The sequence below is a fragment of the Theropithecus gelada genome, chromosome 17 (genome assembly GCF_003255815.1).
Source record: "Theropithecus gelada isolate Dixy chromosome 17, Tgel_1.0, whole genome shotgun sequence".
NCBI lineage: Eukaryota > Metazoa > Chordata > Mammalia > Primates > Cercopithecidae > Theropithecus > Theropithecus gelada.
Window position 1 is genome coordinate 72,579,921 of NC_037685.1, and position 14,744 is coordinate 72,594,664.

Consider the following 14,744-nt stretch of genomic DNA (forward strand, 5'->3'; position numbering starts at 1 on the left):
TTTCTGCAGAAAGCTATAACATAATTTGGTATAATTTTTCTGTAGGTAATGTGAAAATACACACTCAAAGGCTTAGAATTTTATATTTTTCTCTGACCCAGCAATTTAATATCTATACATTTATTCTAAGGAAACAATCATAGATGATTCTAAAACTATAGCTCTTAGAATATTTATCAGAGTATAGCTACAATAGTGAAAAAGTAAAAATCTAGATGTTGAAAAATGGGGAACTGATTAAATTCCAGTTTATTCACATACCTGTTAAAATGATGAGAAACAATACTTAAAGGCATGGAAACTGATCATATGGTTACAGGTTATAAACAGTATATCAAATACAACTCTGTTTAAAATACATACACCAATCTATGCCTAAAGAAAACATTGAAAATATATGTACCCAATAGAAAAGACAGCACAAATGATTAGAAGGTCCACAGGAAGGAGTGGCAGAGATGGCAAGCATAGGAGTGAAGTAACAGAAACAAAAACAAAAAAGTGGGGAAAATAACTGGTTTGAGGAATGAAAAATGTAAGCTTGAATGAACTCTCAAAGAAAAGCAGATTACATCTAGAATATAAAAAGCAACCTAAGCAGAAGCTCTGTTAATATCACACTCAAATTGAAAGGCTTGGCTGCCCTTAAGAGCATGTTTAGTGAGAGTGAAGAACATCTGAAAACTGTGTGTTAGATCTAGGGTTCAACACATCTGGCTATTATGTGCCTGGCGCTGCGGTGTCTCTGTAATCCTCTCTATGACCTGGGACAAATGAAGCTGGGAAAGGCCAGGTGGGCAAGGTCACATGGCTATGACAGGGTGAAGCTGGGATTCTGAGCTGGGTCTAGGTATCACTAGTGTACAATGCAAGAAAGAAACTGTTGGTAACAAAAATCTTCCATGCTTTTGAACGTAAGCCCTACGGTGGAGAAAAAGCCTGTCAAACTGTGGTATACTAGGAATGCCTTATCAATATCTCAAAAATTGACAATGCTGTGGGCTATGCTACAGGTCAAATTGCATATGTGAAAAATCATTAAGTGGACACAACAGACCACAGATGGTCTATAAACACTGATTACAGCCCTGCCATATGCATGTGTCTATGCTGACAAAGATGGGAGGTGAATTGTACTGGTATATGTTGATGCATTATTGAATGTATAAGAGGCTTTTGTGCAAGCGAAGACCACTTTCTTCTATTATGCCCTATTTAATGTAACAATGCACATTCCTATAAACATTTTAAACAATTAGAATTCCTCTATTCATTAAAATTTATACTCCTTTACAAATTTTTATAGGACTTCCACAACTAATAAATAAAAATGTTTGAATTTTGACCAATTATAATCACTCATACTTATCAATATTGACTGAAAGTCATCTTATAAATGTTTCTAAATATTTGATTAGGTCATCAGTCCAATAGACAAACTTCTCATAAATGTTTTAAACACCTAAAAAGCTACTTAATACATACTAAACAGCACAAAGATCTTACAGTACTCTTTTATGTCTAGCTTCTTCTGCTTATTATATTTTTGTGATTCCTCTGTGTTTCTGCATGTATCAACACTTCATTCCTTTTTATTGCTCAGTAGTATTCCATACTATGGATATACCACAAGTTTCTTATTCATTCACTTGTTGATGAACGTTTGGGTGGTTTCCAATTTTTGGTTATTATAAACAGCTACTGTTGGCATTCATGTGCTAGCTAGCTTTGTGCAGATACACAGGCTTTTATTCTTACTCTGTTCTTATTCTTATCCTTATACCTTCTCAGTTACATATTTGAAATTACAGCAATTTGATCCAATTTTATTTCTGTTTTTCTCCCTAAAGTTGCAATAATCTTATCAGATTATAAAGGTAAAAATAAAACAAAAATTAGATCTTCTGCAGTTTCAAGATCTGTGAGGGTCTTGGTTGAGACCTCAATTTGATTTCATAGTCCAGTGTAAGGCAAAACCTGAGTCATTAGCCAAGTGCCTTTTATACTTAAGTTGCACCTTGTTTAATCAATAAGAATTTTAAGTTGATGACTTTCTCACAGATTTTGGTTTGTTGAAATTTGGTATCTTTCTCAGAAATCATGTTGGTTTAGGTTTCAAATGGCTGACGTTGACAAACTCATTGCTCTGCCATTATGATATATGCACCTTGTTTGATCTTTTAATTGAAAACACATCACTGCCTTATGAGCATCTCATTACAATGAATCATTTGGAGGTTTTCTTTTCCAGGAGAAGAGGAACCAAGTTAACTCTCTTCTTTGGGCCATTTGGCTAGTTTATCATTTTGGAATACAAAGATTTTGATTGGTTATTATGCAATATGTGTTGATTGACAACTGGACCCCTTTCTACCTTGTTATAAGTGTACAGCTAGTGCTGATTAGATTTCTCTGCTTTTGGTACAGTTTCTGCTTTTCCTGGAATTGTTTCATTAACTTATGGATTTATGTGTGTGTGTGTGTGTGTGTTAACTTATTGCTTACACAGATTCCGAAAGAACTATGCTTTATAAGTCAACATGTACTTAAAAGGAGATAAAAACCTCCAAATATATTAACATATTTAATAATGTTTTTATAACTACCTTTCTATAAATTTTACATAGACTTTTCTCTGTTGAGTATCATAATGAAGTTATAGATGCTCACAGACTCATTCAGTTCAACTAGGATACTTTATACTCAGTCTATTCAATCAAGATACCAGTTCTCAAAGTGTGGACCCTGGATCAGCAGCTGCAGCTTCACCTGGGAACATGTTAGAAATGCAGATTCTTGGGCCCCACTCCAGACCTACAGAATCAGACCCAGCAGTGGGCCCAGAAATGTGTGTGCTTCAACCCCTCCAGGGGATTCTGACACTCTCTTAGGTTTGAGAATCACTGATCTCCACTGCATATAAACATGGTGATACTTACATTGTCATTACATGGCAGGTGGACCCTACCCCAAGTTGCTCTACTCCAGACATTTTCAAAAAGCATCTTTGCTTTCTGGAAACAATAGGATATTCCAGTTTCAGTAATCTTTTTTCCTTCTCTAAGACATTCAATCGGCTGCTACTCTCCAGGGAGTCTTTTTTCCTTTTAGTGAAATTAGGGAACAAATTCCTGGTGCTAGTGATGCTCAGATGTATTGGGGATGATCCAAAGAACAGCTGCTGATGTTGGGCCACATTTAATGAGAGCTTAAAGGTTCTGTACTCAAACTGAGCTCCCCCCTGCATTTAACATGTTACCGTATTCAACTTTACTTATGGTAGATTTTATTGAATGCTAAAATTTTCTATTACCCTGACAACATAGAGCTTAATTTCATTGTTTCTTTTTCATGCAAAGTTACCCGAACTCTTAATGTTTAAAAAGTTAGTAAGTTAACTATATTTCCTTCTCAAAAAGGTCATCTTTCTGAAGAGCAAATCAAGAGGATAAACATCTCATTCAGGAAGCCATGAGGCTAGCTGTACAATGTGTGTGTTCCTCTCCCCTACTCTAAGTGTGACAGGATGGGGTCGTGAGGGATGCTGCTTCCATAGCCCTGGGACCCCCTGTAGCTGATCTGTTTCTTATTATTGAAAACATTATCATTACCCTGTTCATATTTCATTGTAATTAGTGTGATCATCTTGAAGTTTTCTCTACCAGAAGATTCCGGAAAAAGATGCTACTTAGCAAGGAATATTGCATTCTTCTACTTGTCCCCACTCACACAATGCTGGCAGTGTGTCAGCCTAGTTTATATGTGTGTTCATTTAATCATTTCTACCCAGTGAGCACCTGTGTTAGAGCACAGGGAAGAGTAAAGTAATCACACTGGAATGTACAAAGCAGTGCCGTGGGATGGTAGAAGATGGAGACTCCACGGCCTGGTCCTTACAAAGTCATGATTTACTGCTCCATTCCCAACCTCGACTCCAAACCAAAGCAGATGTTCATCTAAAATCAGCTCTGCATAGTGCAGATGGACAATGTGGAGGTGGGAGCAGAGGAGAACAAATAAGGGTCAGGCGAGAATTTGGCCCATTCTGAAGAATTTTAGATTTCTGTATATCTTTTTTTTTTCTGACAGTGGTGAAAATAATCTCTTGCATTAATAGTCTGTTAGCTTTATTGTATTCTAATAGTATTGGACTATGTATTTGAACTAGGTGGTCTTTATCTGAGAAAGTTTAACACCGCTTGTAAAATAACCAAGCACACAAATGAACCATCCTCATTGGTGCAAGGAAGAAATTTGCATTTACTTTCTACTTAGTCTTCCAAAGTCTATCTCCATATTTAGGAGTGTCAGGGACACACATCAGTACAGAGAAATGCTGCTGGAAATGTGGAGAGAAAGAGGAATGTGTATCTTCAGAAGAGAGAGACAGAGTCAAATTTGCCCAAAAAATGACTCCCTGGAGATCTTCAGAGACTCAATTAACCTCTCTCCACCCCAGTTTACTAGGGGTGGCATAAATTTGTTTTTCCTTAACTCATGAGCAACATAGCCCTAAATGTATGAGACAGATCTGTGTTTTTGGAAGACAATATAAAAAGGCATATTGCATAGTTATTTTTATTTGTGAATATATTTGTAAATACATTTGTAAATGTCGACATTGTACATTTGTGGCACACTGATAGTTAATAAAGGATTTTTGCATGTGGCTCTTATTTAAATGTTAAATATTTATTTAAATGCTCCCAAAAGTTAAAGTCGTCAGGTTGTTTTCTAATTTTGTACGTGAGGAAGCTGAGGCTCAGAAAGGTTGCACATCCTGGCACACAGCTAGTTTAGGGGCAAATATCAGAGTCGAGGTCTTCTGACCCTTAGTTCACTGAGTGCTCTTGTTATGAACCAACTGCACCTTTACTGTTGCTAATTAGAGAAATGTGTGTGGTGATCGTTCACTCATTCATCCATTCAACAAATGTAAATTAAATACTCACCAAGTGGCAGGCACCAGGGTACAAAAACACCAGTGACAGAGATCACAATTTGCAAAGCCGGTTTGGGTTGCAAAGGGAGTGCTAGCTTATTTCTAGCATTTGAAATATCTTTTTTTTCCTCTGCACATTAGGACTAAAAACGTTTAAGTCCTATTCTCCTTCTTCCCATTGATTATGGGTGTGGCTGAACCACTCAGAAATTCATCACCGGTAACCAAGTGAGTTAAATGGTCTTTGCGTGGGTTGCAGGCTGTGGGTGTGGTGGGGTAGGGGCAACATTGCTGGAGAGAGCAGAGAGGGCAGGGTAGACCTTGGGCCCGGGGAGTGGATCCTGAGGACACTACTTGTCTTTTTGTTTCCCAGATGGTGGCAGCAGAAAGTTGTAAAACCCAGCTGTGGGGAAACTCCTGTTTTGAGGCTGCTCAAGGAATGCTGTGGTTGTTTCGGCTTAAAATCACATTGAACGGGGAGTGAGGAGGGGGGAGGGATAGCATTAGAAGATATACCTAATGTAAATGACGAGTTAATGGGTGCAGCACACCAACATGGCACATGTATACATATGTAACAAACCCGCACATTGTGCACATGTACCCTAGAACTTATAGTATATAAAAAAAAACCACATTGAAGTGCTTTTCTTAGGCTGGGCATGGTGGCTCATGCCTGTAATCCCAGCACTTTGGGAGGCCGAGGTCAGAAGTTTGAGATATCTGAGTTACCTGAGGTCAGGAGTTTGAGACAAGTCTGGTTAACATGGTGAAACCTCATCTCTACGAGAAATACAAATAAAAATTTAGCCAGGCGTGGTGGCACATGCCTGTAGTCCCAGCTACTTGGGAGGCTGAGGCAGGAGAATCACTTGAACCCCAGAGGCAGAGTTTGTAGTGAGATCACACCACTGCACTTCAGCCTGGGTGCGACAGGGTGAGACTGCATCTCTAAAAAATAATAATAAAATAAAGTGCTTTTCTTCCTCTAAGAGTTAAAAAGTCGACCAGCCTTTCCACTCTTAAGTATTTTCCCAGGAGAAAACAATAGCATCTGCCTGTCCTTGTATTTGTAACAGCCCAAAGTTGAAACAGCCCGAGTGTCCACCAGCAGGTGAGTAGATAAACAAATCTGATGTATTCCTTCAATGGAATATTATTCTGCAATAAAAAAGGAGTGAACTATTGATATATACAGCAACACGGAGAAATCTCAAACACTAATTATAGAAAGAGTACATACTGCATGATTCCATTTATATAAAATTCTAAAAAATGCAAATCAATCCATAGTGACAGAGACTGGATCATTGGTTACCTGGGAATGGGGAGGGGACAGGAAAGAGTGAGAAGGGATTAGAACGGGACTGGAGGAAACCTTGGGGCGGGGAGTTGGTTATGTTCACTACCTTGTGAACGTACCCAGTTATGTTTGTTGTAGTCAGTTATATTGACAGAAATCTGTAAAAAAAAAAATTACAGATATTTTTCGTTCTCTAAAAAGTCCCCTGTCTTCTCAACCACGCTAGGCTTTAAGGAGGGCTCTTACCTCTGGAATATTGTGCTTACATTTGTCCCTCATTTATTATAAAGCACTAGTGGTCCCTGCTAGGAAGCAGGCACAGTGCCAGGAGTTATGGAGGCAGTGTGGGAGGAAGGTCACTTGAGGTCATGGAAAGAGGTCAACTAAGGAGTCAGACAGATGGGGTGCAAAGCACAGTATCCCATTAGCTGGCTCATGTCAGGTGGGTTCTTTGCTGTTTGAACCTCAGTTTTCTTTTCTTCATTTTTTTTGTAATTAAAAAAGCTTTAATTGATACATAATAGTTATACAGACTTATGGGGACATGTGATATTTTGTTACATGCATAGGATGTGTAATGATCAAGTCAGGGGATTTAGGGTATCTGTCACCTTGTGTATTCGTTTCTATGTGTTGGGAACATTTTAAGTCCTCTCTTCTAGCTATTTTTGAAATGTAACTCAGTTTTCTTCCCTGTGAAGTGGAGATCCTCATACTGACATCACGGGTTCGTCAGGAGGACAGAGGGTGAATGTGAAGGGTCTGATATGTGTCAGGTGCCAGGGTGGCTTCTCCTCCTTCCTACAGACTGTGCCAGGAACACCCATTTGCCAGAGAAATCGTAGGCTTTCCTGGGACTTTTTAGGATGGTTAGAGCAGTGGCGTTTTGACTTGAAGATGGTGAATTTGTGGGTCTGGATGCAAAGAAGCGTGTGTGCTTGCTTTTGAAAAGGGAAACAGAATAGAGCCTGTGGGTAGAAAATCCTGATAATCAGGGAAGGTAAACTGCATAGCTGCTCCTCTTTAAAAAAAAATTACTGAGGTGTATTTGTATACATTTATGTACATAATAAATCTTAACTGTACAGTTCAGTGGGTTCTGACAAAGGTACAGTGCCATGTAACAATCATCCAAATCAAAGTGGAGCTTCTTCCGAAATTTCCCTTGTGCCCCTTTCCACTGGGGAGCACCTTTCCTTGGAGGCAGCCGTTGATCTGACACACAGCTCCACAGATCAATTTCACTGATCCGGGCTTTGGATCCATATAAATGGAACTACATAGTATGTACTTCTGTTAGTTTTCTAGTTGTTGCTGTAACAAATTAGCACAAATTTAGGGGCTTAAAGTAACACAAATTTAAATACATATTATTTAATAAACAATAAAGTTTTTTATATTAGAAGTCCAACAGAGTTGGATTTTGCTGGACCAAAGTCAAGGTATCTGCAGATCTGTGTCCTTTTCTGGAGGCTCTGGGGAGAATTTGTTTTCTTGTCTTTTCCAGCTTTTAGGGGCCACCTGTATTTCTTGGCCCATGGCCCCTTCCTCTGTCTTCAAAGCCAGCAATGTTGCATCTCCACCATTCCTCTGTAGCCATTTCTCTCTCTGACCACAGCCAGGAAAGGCTTTCCAGTTTTAAGAACTCATGTGATTAGACTGTGCCCACGTGGATAACCCAGGCATATCACCCTATTTCAAGATCCTTAACCTTCATCATATGAAGTCCCTTTTGCCAGGTAAGGTAACATACTGATTGCAGGGATTAGGATGGTCATCTTTGAGGGGCCATTATTCCCCCTACTGCAGCACTCTTGCAAACACACTGTTTCTAAGATGTATCCATGTTGTGTGTGTCAGTAGTTCGTTCTATTGCCGAGCAGTATTCCATTGCATGAATATACACAGTAGTGAGTTCATTCTTCCTTTGATGAACATTTGCATTATTACCAGCTTTTGGCTATTATGAATAAATATTCCTTTTTATATTGTTTTTCATTTCTTTGAGGATAAATATGTAGGAGAATTGCTAGCTTATAGGGTAATTGTATATTTGACTATTCATATCATTATTGGTCATTAATATATACTCTTTTGTGAGGTGTATGTTTCAATGTTTTGCCCATTTTTAATTTTTACCAGGTTGTCTATTTGTGATTACTTTGTAGATGGTCTTTCTATATTCTAAAAACAAATCCTGGCTGGGTGTGGTGGCTCATGCCTGTATTCCCAGCACTTTGGGAGGCCAAGGTGGGCGGATCACCTGAGGTCAGGAATTCGAGACCAACCTGGCCAACATGGAGAAACCCCGTTTCTGCTAAAAATACAAAAACTAGCTGGGAGTGGTGGCTCATGCCTGTAATCCCAGCTACTTGGCTGACTGAGGCATAAGAATCGCTTGAACCTGGGAAGTGGAGGTTGCAGTGAGCCAAGATCGTGTCACTACATTCTAGCCTGGGCAACAAAGTGAGACTCTGTCTCAAAATAAATAAATAAACAAACAAACAAATAAATAAATAAATAATTTGTCAGATATATGTATTGCAATATTTTCTTCCAGTCTGTGGCTTGCCTTTTTCTAATGGTGTATTGGATCAATGAAACTTTTTAATATTGATAAGGTCTAGTTTCTCAAATTTTAAAAAATAATTAGTGTTCTTTGTAACCTGTCTAAAAAAATATTTTACTACATTAAGGTCATGAAGATATTCTTCTGTTTTATTTTGAAAGTTTTATAGTTTTAGCTTTCATATTTAGGTCTATGATCTATTTTAAATTAATTTTTGTGGGGGGTATATGGTAGATGTTACAGTAAAATGTTTTCCGTACAGATGGCCAGTTATTCCAGCACCACTCTTTAAAATACTTTTCTTTCCTCATTGAATTTCCTGGACACTTTTATTTATCAATTAATCAAATATGTATATAACTACTTTTGGACTTTATTCTGTTCCAATGGTCCTTTTGCCAATCCTTGGCAAATACCACACTGTTTTAATTATTGTAACTTTATAGTATGTCTTGAAACCAGGTAGTGTAACTTTATCCTTCTTTAATATGATTTTAGTTACTATAGGTCAGTTTGGGGTTTATATCACTGTTGTGGATAAATTGTGTCCCACTCCACAAGATATGTTCAAATCCTAACCCCTGTACCTGTGAATGTGACCTTACTTAGAAATAGTGTCTCTGCAGATCTAATCAAGTTAGGATGAGGTCATACTGAATTAGGGTGGGCCTAATACAATATGATTGATGTCCTCCTAAAATGAGGAGAAAAGACAGCTAAAGACACATGAGGTACACCATGTGAAGATGGAGGCAGAGATGGCAGTGATGCATCTACAAGTCAAGGAATGCCAAAGACTGCCAGCAGACAACCAAGAGCTAGGAAAGTGTGTTAGTCCGTTCTCATGCTGCTGATAAAGACATACCCGAGACTGGGTAATTTATAAAGAAAAAGAGGTTTAATGGACTCACAGTTCCACGTTGCTGGGGAGGCCTCAAATCATGGTGGAAGGCAAAAGGCATGTCTTACATGGTGGCAGAAAAGAGAGAGAATGAGAGCCAAGTGAAAGGAGTTTCCTCTTATAAAACCATCAGATCTTGTGAGACTTGTTCACTACCACGAGAATAGTATGGGGAAAACTGCCCCCATGATTCAATTATCTCCCACTGGGTCCCTCCCACAACACTTGGGAATTATGGGAGCTACAACTTAAGATGAGATTTGGGTGGGGACACAGCCAAACCATATCAGAGAAGTCTGTAACAGATTCTCCCTTAGAGACTTCAGTGGGAACCAACCCTGCCAACACCTAGATTTTGAACTTCTAACCTTCAGAAGTTGGTAAGAGAAAACGTTTCTATTGTTTTAAGCTACCCCGTTTGTGACTCTCTGCTATGGCAGCCCTAGCAAAAGAATACAGTCACTGAAACAGGACTCATCCTTGCTTAAGCCATAAGGAAACAACTGTCTATTAAACTCACAATTCCAGGGTTAAGAGGTTCCAGATGGGATTGGTTTGAGGCATTTGGTATCAGGGTTAGGTTCAGTTGTAAAGATCAGAAATCCTCTAAATAGTGGCTTATGCAAGATGGACATATTTTTTTCTTTTTTGAGACGGAGTTTTGCTCTTGTTGCCCAAGCTGTAGTGCAACGGCGTGATCTCAGCTCACTGCAATCTCTGCCTCCAGGATTCAAGCTATTCTTCTGCCTCAGCCTCCCAAATAGCTGGGATTATAGGCACACCCCACCATGCCTGGCTAATTTTTTGTATTTTTAGTAGCAACACAGTTTCACCATGTTAGCCAGGCTGGTCTCGAACTGCTGACCTCAGGTGATCAGACTGCCTTGGCCTCCCAAAGTGCTGGGATTGCAGGTGTGAGCCACCACGCCTGGCCCACAAGATGGACATTTTATTTTACCTTTCTCTTGTTGGCAATCCAAGGACAGTGGGTATAGCAGCTTCATGGCATCAGGGATCCAAGATTCTCTCTCCTTTTGTTGCCATCCTCAACAAGTGGCTTCCACCCCATGATGTGAAATCTAGCTTCAGGTCGGTCTTTCATGGAACAGGAAGAAGCAAGGATGAGGGTGCCTGTCCCCTTCCCATAAGGAGGCATTCCAGAAGTTTCACAGGATACTTCTGCTTACAGCCTGTTATCCAAAATTTAGTAATATTACCACACCTAACTGCAAAATAGGCTGGGAATATAGTCTTTATTTCAGGATTTATGGGGCCACCTATTCATTACTAAACAGGATGGGGAGATTTGATATTAGGAAACATCTAGAAGTTTCTTCCACAGGGTGTCTGTGGAGGAACATCAGGTGATTGGGTATAAGAGACTTGAGAGTTAAAAAAAGTCAGTTCTGGAAATAAAGATTTGAAAGCTCTTGCATGTTAGGTAAGATTCTGAGAGAGGAAGAGATGGCATGAAGAGAGTGTACAGTGGGAAGAAAAGGTCAAGAAGGGACCTGTAGGGAACCACTGACATTAATGATCACACAAAGAAGGAGGACTCAGCAGGGCCCTAAGAAGAATGATGAGGCCAGGAGCTGGATACTCAGGACAGGTTTCAAGGAGAGAGTGGTCAGGAGTGTGCAGGGAAAGAGATGCTGCTATTGTCTCCACTGTCCTCCAAAATTCTTATGTTGAAACTTAATTGCCAGTGTAATAGCATTAGGAGGTGAGGCCTTAGGGGGTGGGTTCATTCCCTTCTGTCCCTTCTACCATGTGAGAACAAAGCAAGAAGGCCCTCACCAGACACTGGATGCTGGTGCCTTGCTCTTGGATTTCCCAGCCTCCAGAACTGTGAGAAATACATTTCTTTTTTAAAATTTATTTTCTTAAAAAGTATTTTTGGTAGAGATGGCACCTTGCTCTGTTGCTCGGGCTAATCTCAAACTCCTGACCTCAAATGATCCTCCTGCCTCGGCCTCTCAAAGTGTTGGGATTACAGGCATCAGCCACCACACCCAGGGACATTTGTATTCATTATAAATTACCCAGTTTGCAGTATTTTGTTATAGCAGCATGAATGGACTAAGACAGATGCCAATTAAGAAAAAGAACTGGTCTTTAAAAAACACAAGAAGCTGTGGTTGTCCTGTTTCTAATCAAAGACTAACTCATCTTTTTCTGGAAGGAGATCTGTGTGACTGAATGACCTTCTGGAACTTGGAATGTGTGTAAATCCCACTGTAAGGATGTGATGGTTAATTTGGGCCTAGGGCCAGACACAGAAAGACAAACAACACATGATCTCACTCATATGTGGATCTAAAAAAGTTGATTTCATAGAAGTAGAGAGTGGAATAGTGGTTACCAGAGGCTGGGAGGGTAGGGAGGAGGGGAGAACAAGGAGAGGTTGGTCAATGGTTACAAAATTACAGTTAGACAGAAAGAATACGTTCTGGTGTTTTATCACACAGCTGGGTGACTATAGTAAATAACAATGCAGTATATATATCAAGAACCTAGAAGAGAAGGTTTTGAATGTCACAACAGAGAAATGATAAATGTTTAAAGTGACGGCTATGATAACTACCCTGATTTGATCATTACACAACGTAAACGTGTATTGAAACATCACACTGTAACCCATACATATATACAATTATTATGTGTCAATTATAAATAAAAATAAAAGATTTAGGCTCAGGGCTGATGAAAGACACAGCTCCCTGTCCCTTCTCAGTGAGGGACAAGATGGTCACTGATCATCTCTGTCACTATGGTCAGGTGGCTGAGGACCAGAGGAGGCCCTGGGACAGAAAAGGGGCTGAGTTTAACCTTTGCCTTTTATCTGCTTCTAGGGAAGGAATCAAGATGCATACAAAAGTGGACTCACATGCATGCACTAGGAGATATGTACAAGGATGGTGGCTGTAGCATTATCTGTGAGAGGGAAACACTGGAAATAACCCAAGTGCCTATCAACTGGAGAGTAGATGAATAAATCATGCTGTAGGCATTCAATGGACTTCTATTTGGCAGATAATGAATAAACTAGATCTGTGTGTATCTCAATATGTGCAAAAGCAATATTGAATGAAAACAAAGCATGTTGCAGCATGAAAGCAGTTATGTAAACTAGAAAAACCACAGAAAGAAATTCTGTAGCTTTTTTACAGAAACATAAATATAGTTTAGATATAAAAATATGGATAGGAGAGTATTTACCAAATTCCCGGTAGTGGCTGTCTTTCGGGCGGAAGGTGACTTGGACTGGGAAGGGTGATCAAGGGGGTTTCAACTTTATCTGTACTGCTCTTTTCTCTTATTCAAAAATATCTGAAGCATGTGAAAAGGTGGCTAATTTATTACTTATTAGGGAAATGTAAATTAAAGCCACAGTAAGGAGGAGGGGAAGGAGGAGAAGAAGGAGGAGGAGAAGAAAAATCCTAGTAAGATACCAGTACACACTCACCAGAATGGCTAATGAGTCTAACACATCATATGTTGGCACAAATATGGAGCAGCTGGAACTCTTAGACATTGGCGGGAGTGTATATTCATTCACGCACTTTGGAAAACGGTTTGGCAGTATCTATGAAAGTGAAACATATGCCTATCCCGTGATTCTGAAATTCTGCCCCTAGATAGAAACCCAAGAGAAGTGAGTATACATGTGCACCAAAATAAATGTACAAGGATGTTCATAGCAGCTTTATTTATATTAGCCAATGACTAATCAAACCAATTTGGTTATTCTACTTCTAGATATAGATGTTAGAGAGTCTTAATCATGTACCCAAGAAGACAGGTGCAAGAATATTCATTGCAACACTATTTACAACAGCAACAACAACAACAACAAAATAACAACTCAAATGTCCACCCTCAGGAGGATGCATTAATACTGCAATAACATAGATGAATGTCATAGACATTACGTTAAGCAGAAGAAGCCAGGCGTAAATGAATACATGCAATGTAGTTTTGTTTTAAGGAGTTCTACAATAGGCAAAACTAATTCCTACTGAGAGGATTCGGAATAAGAGTTCCTTATGGGGCGCTACTGATTAGAAAATAGCATAGGGACCCTTCTGAGGTGATGATATATTACATCTTCATCTGAATGGTAATTACACAGGTGTTTACACAAGTAAACATTATTAAACTGTACACTCAAGATTTGTGTACTTTGTTGTATGTTTAAGTTATGTCTCAAAAATATCGGAAGCAAGCATGACTAAATGTTAACATATGTTAATTCTTGGTGGTGGGTACACACAGTATTACTCAATCTCTACGTTTTCGTATATATTAAAATATATTTATAATTCGGAAAAAGAGAGGGCACTAGTCTTTTGGAGTCCAGTGACACTCATCCCAGAGGTGATGACACTCCATTTGAGTCCGGGCCCCTTGCCCAGCCATGTCCCCAGTGTATGGGCAGGTTCCCTTACAGTGGGGTGCCGCTGATAGCAGCCAACCAATCTTTCCTGGGTAGAGAGCTTCTTCATTTGTTTGGTAAATCATAGCGGCTGTTAAAGATGGGACTGTTGTGTAGGCTCCTCTGAAGATCAGCTCGACTGATTCTTTACCTGACAGGGGCCCTGAGCCATCATGCAAGAGCTGGGTTGGATATCTACTTCCCTGCACCCCAGCTCTGGCCAGAGGGAGAGCTGCATTTGAAAGTAGCCCCATGGCCTCAGCTCCCAGATTGGCTGCTGGTCTGTTAGCTCAGGGCATCACCAGTGGGTACCAGGGGCAGGTCGAAGAGAATGAGCGATGGAGAGAGAGAAAAAAAGAATGTAAAAGGGGATAAAGAAAAAGGGAAGGAAAAGACAAAATGAAAGCTGCAGATGCCTTGCCGTGTTGCTTCCAGGACCTGGGTTCTCTGCTTTATTTCTTTCTCCTCTTGGCTGCCCAGCTGTCCACCTTGCAGGAATTCAGAGCTTCCCCCTGTGGAAGGAGGAGGGGGTAGTGAGGCCGAAAGTGTCTCTCAAACAACACAGACGTGCCTTTCTACCACTAAGTGACTGAC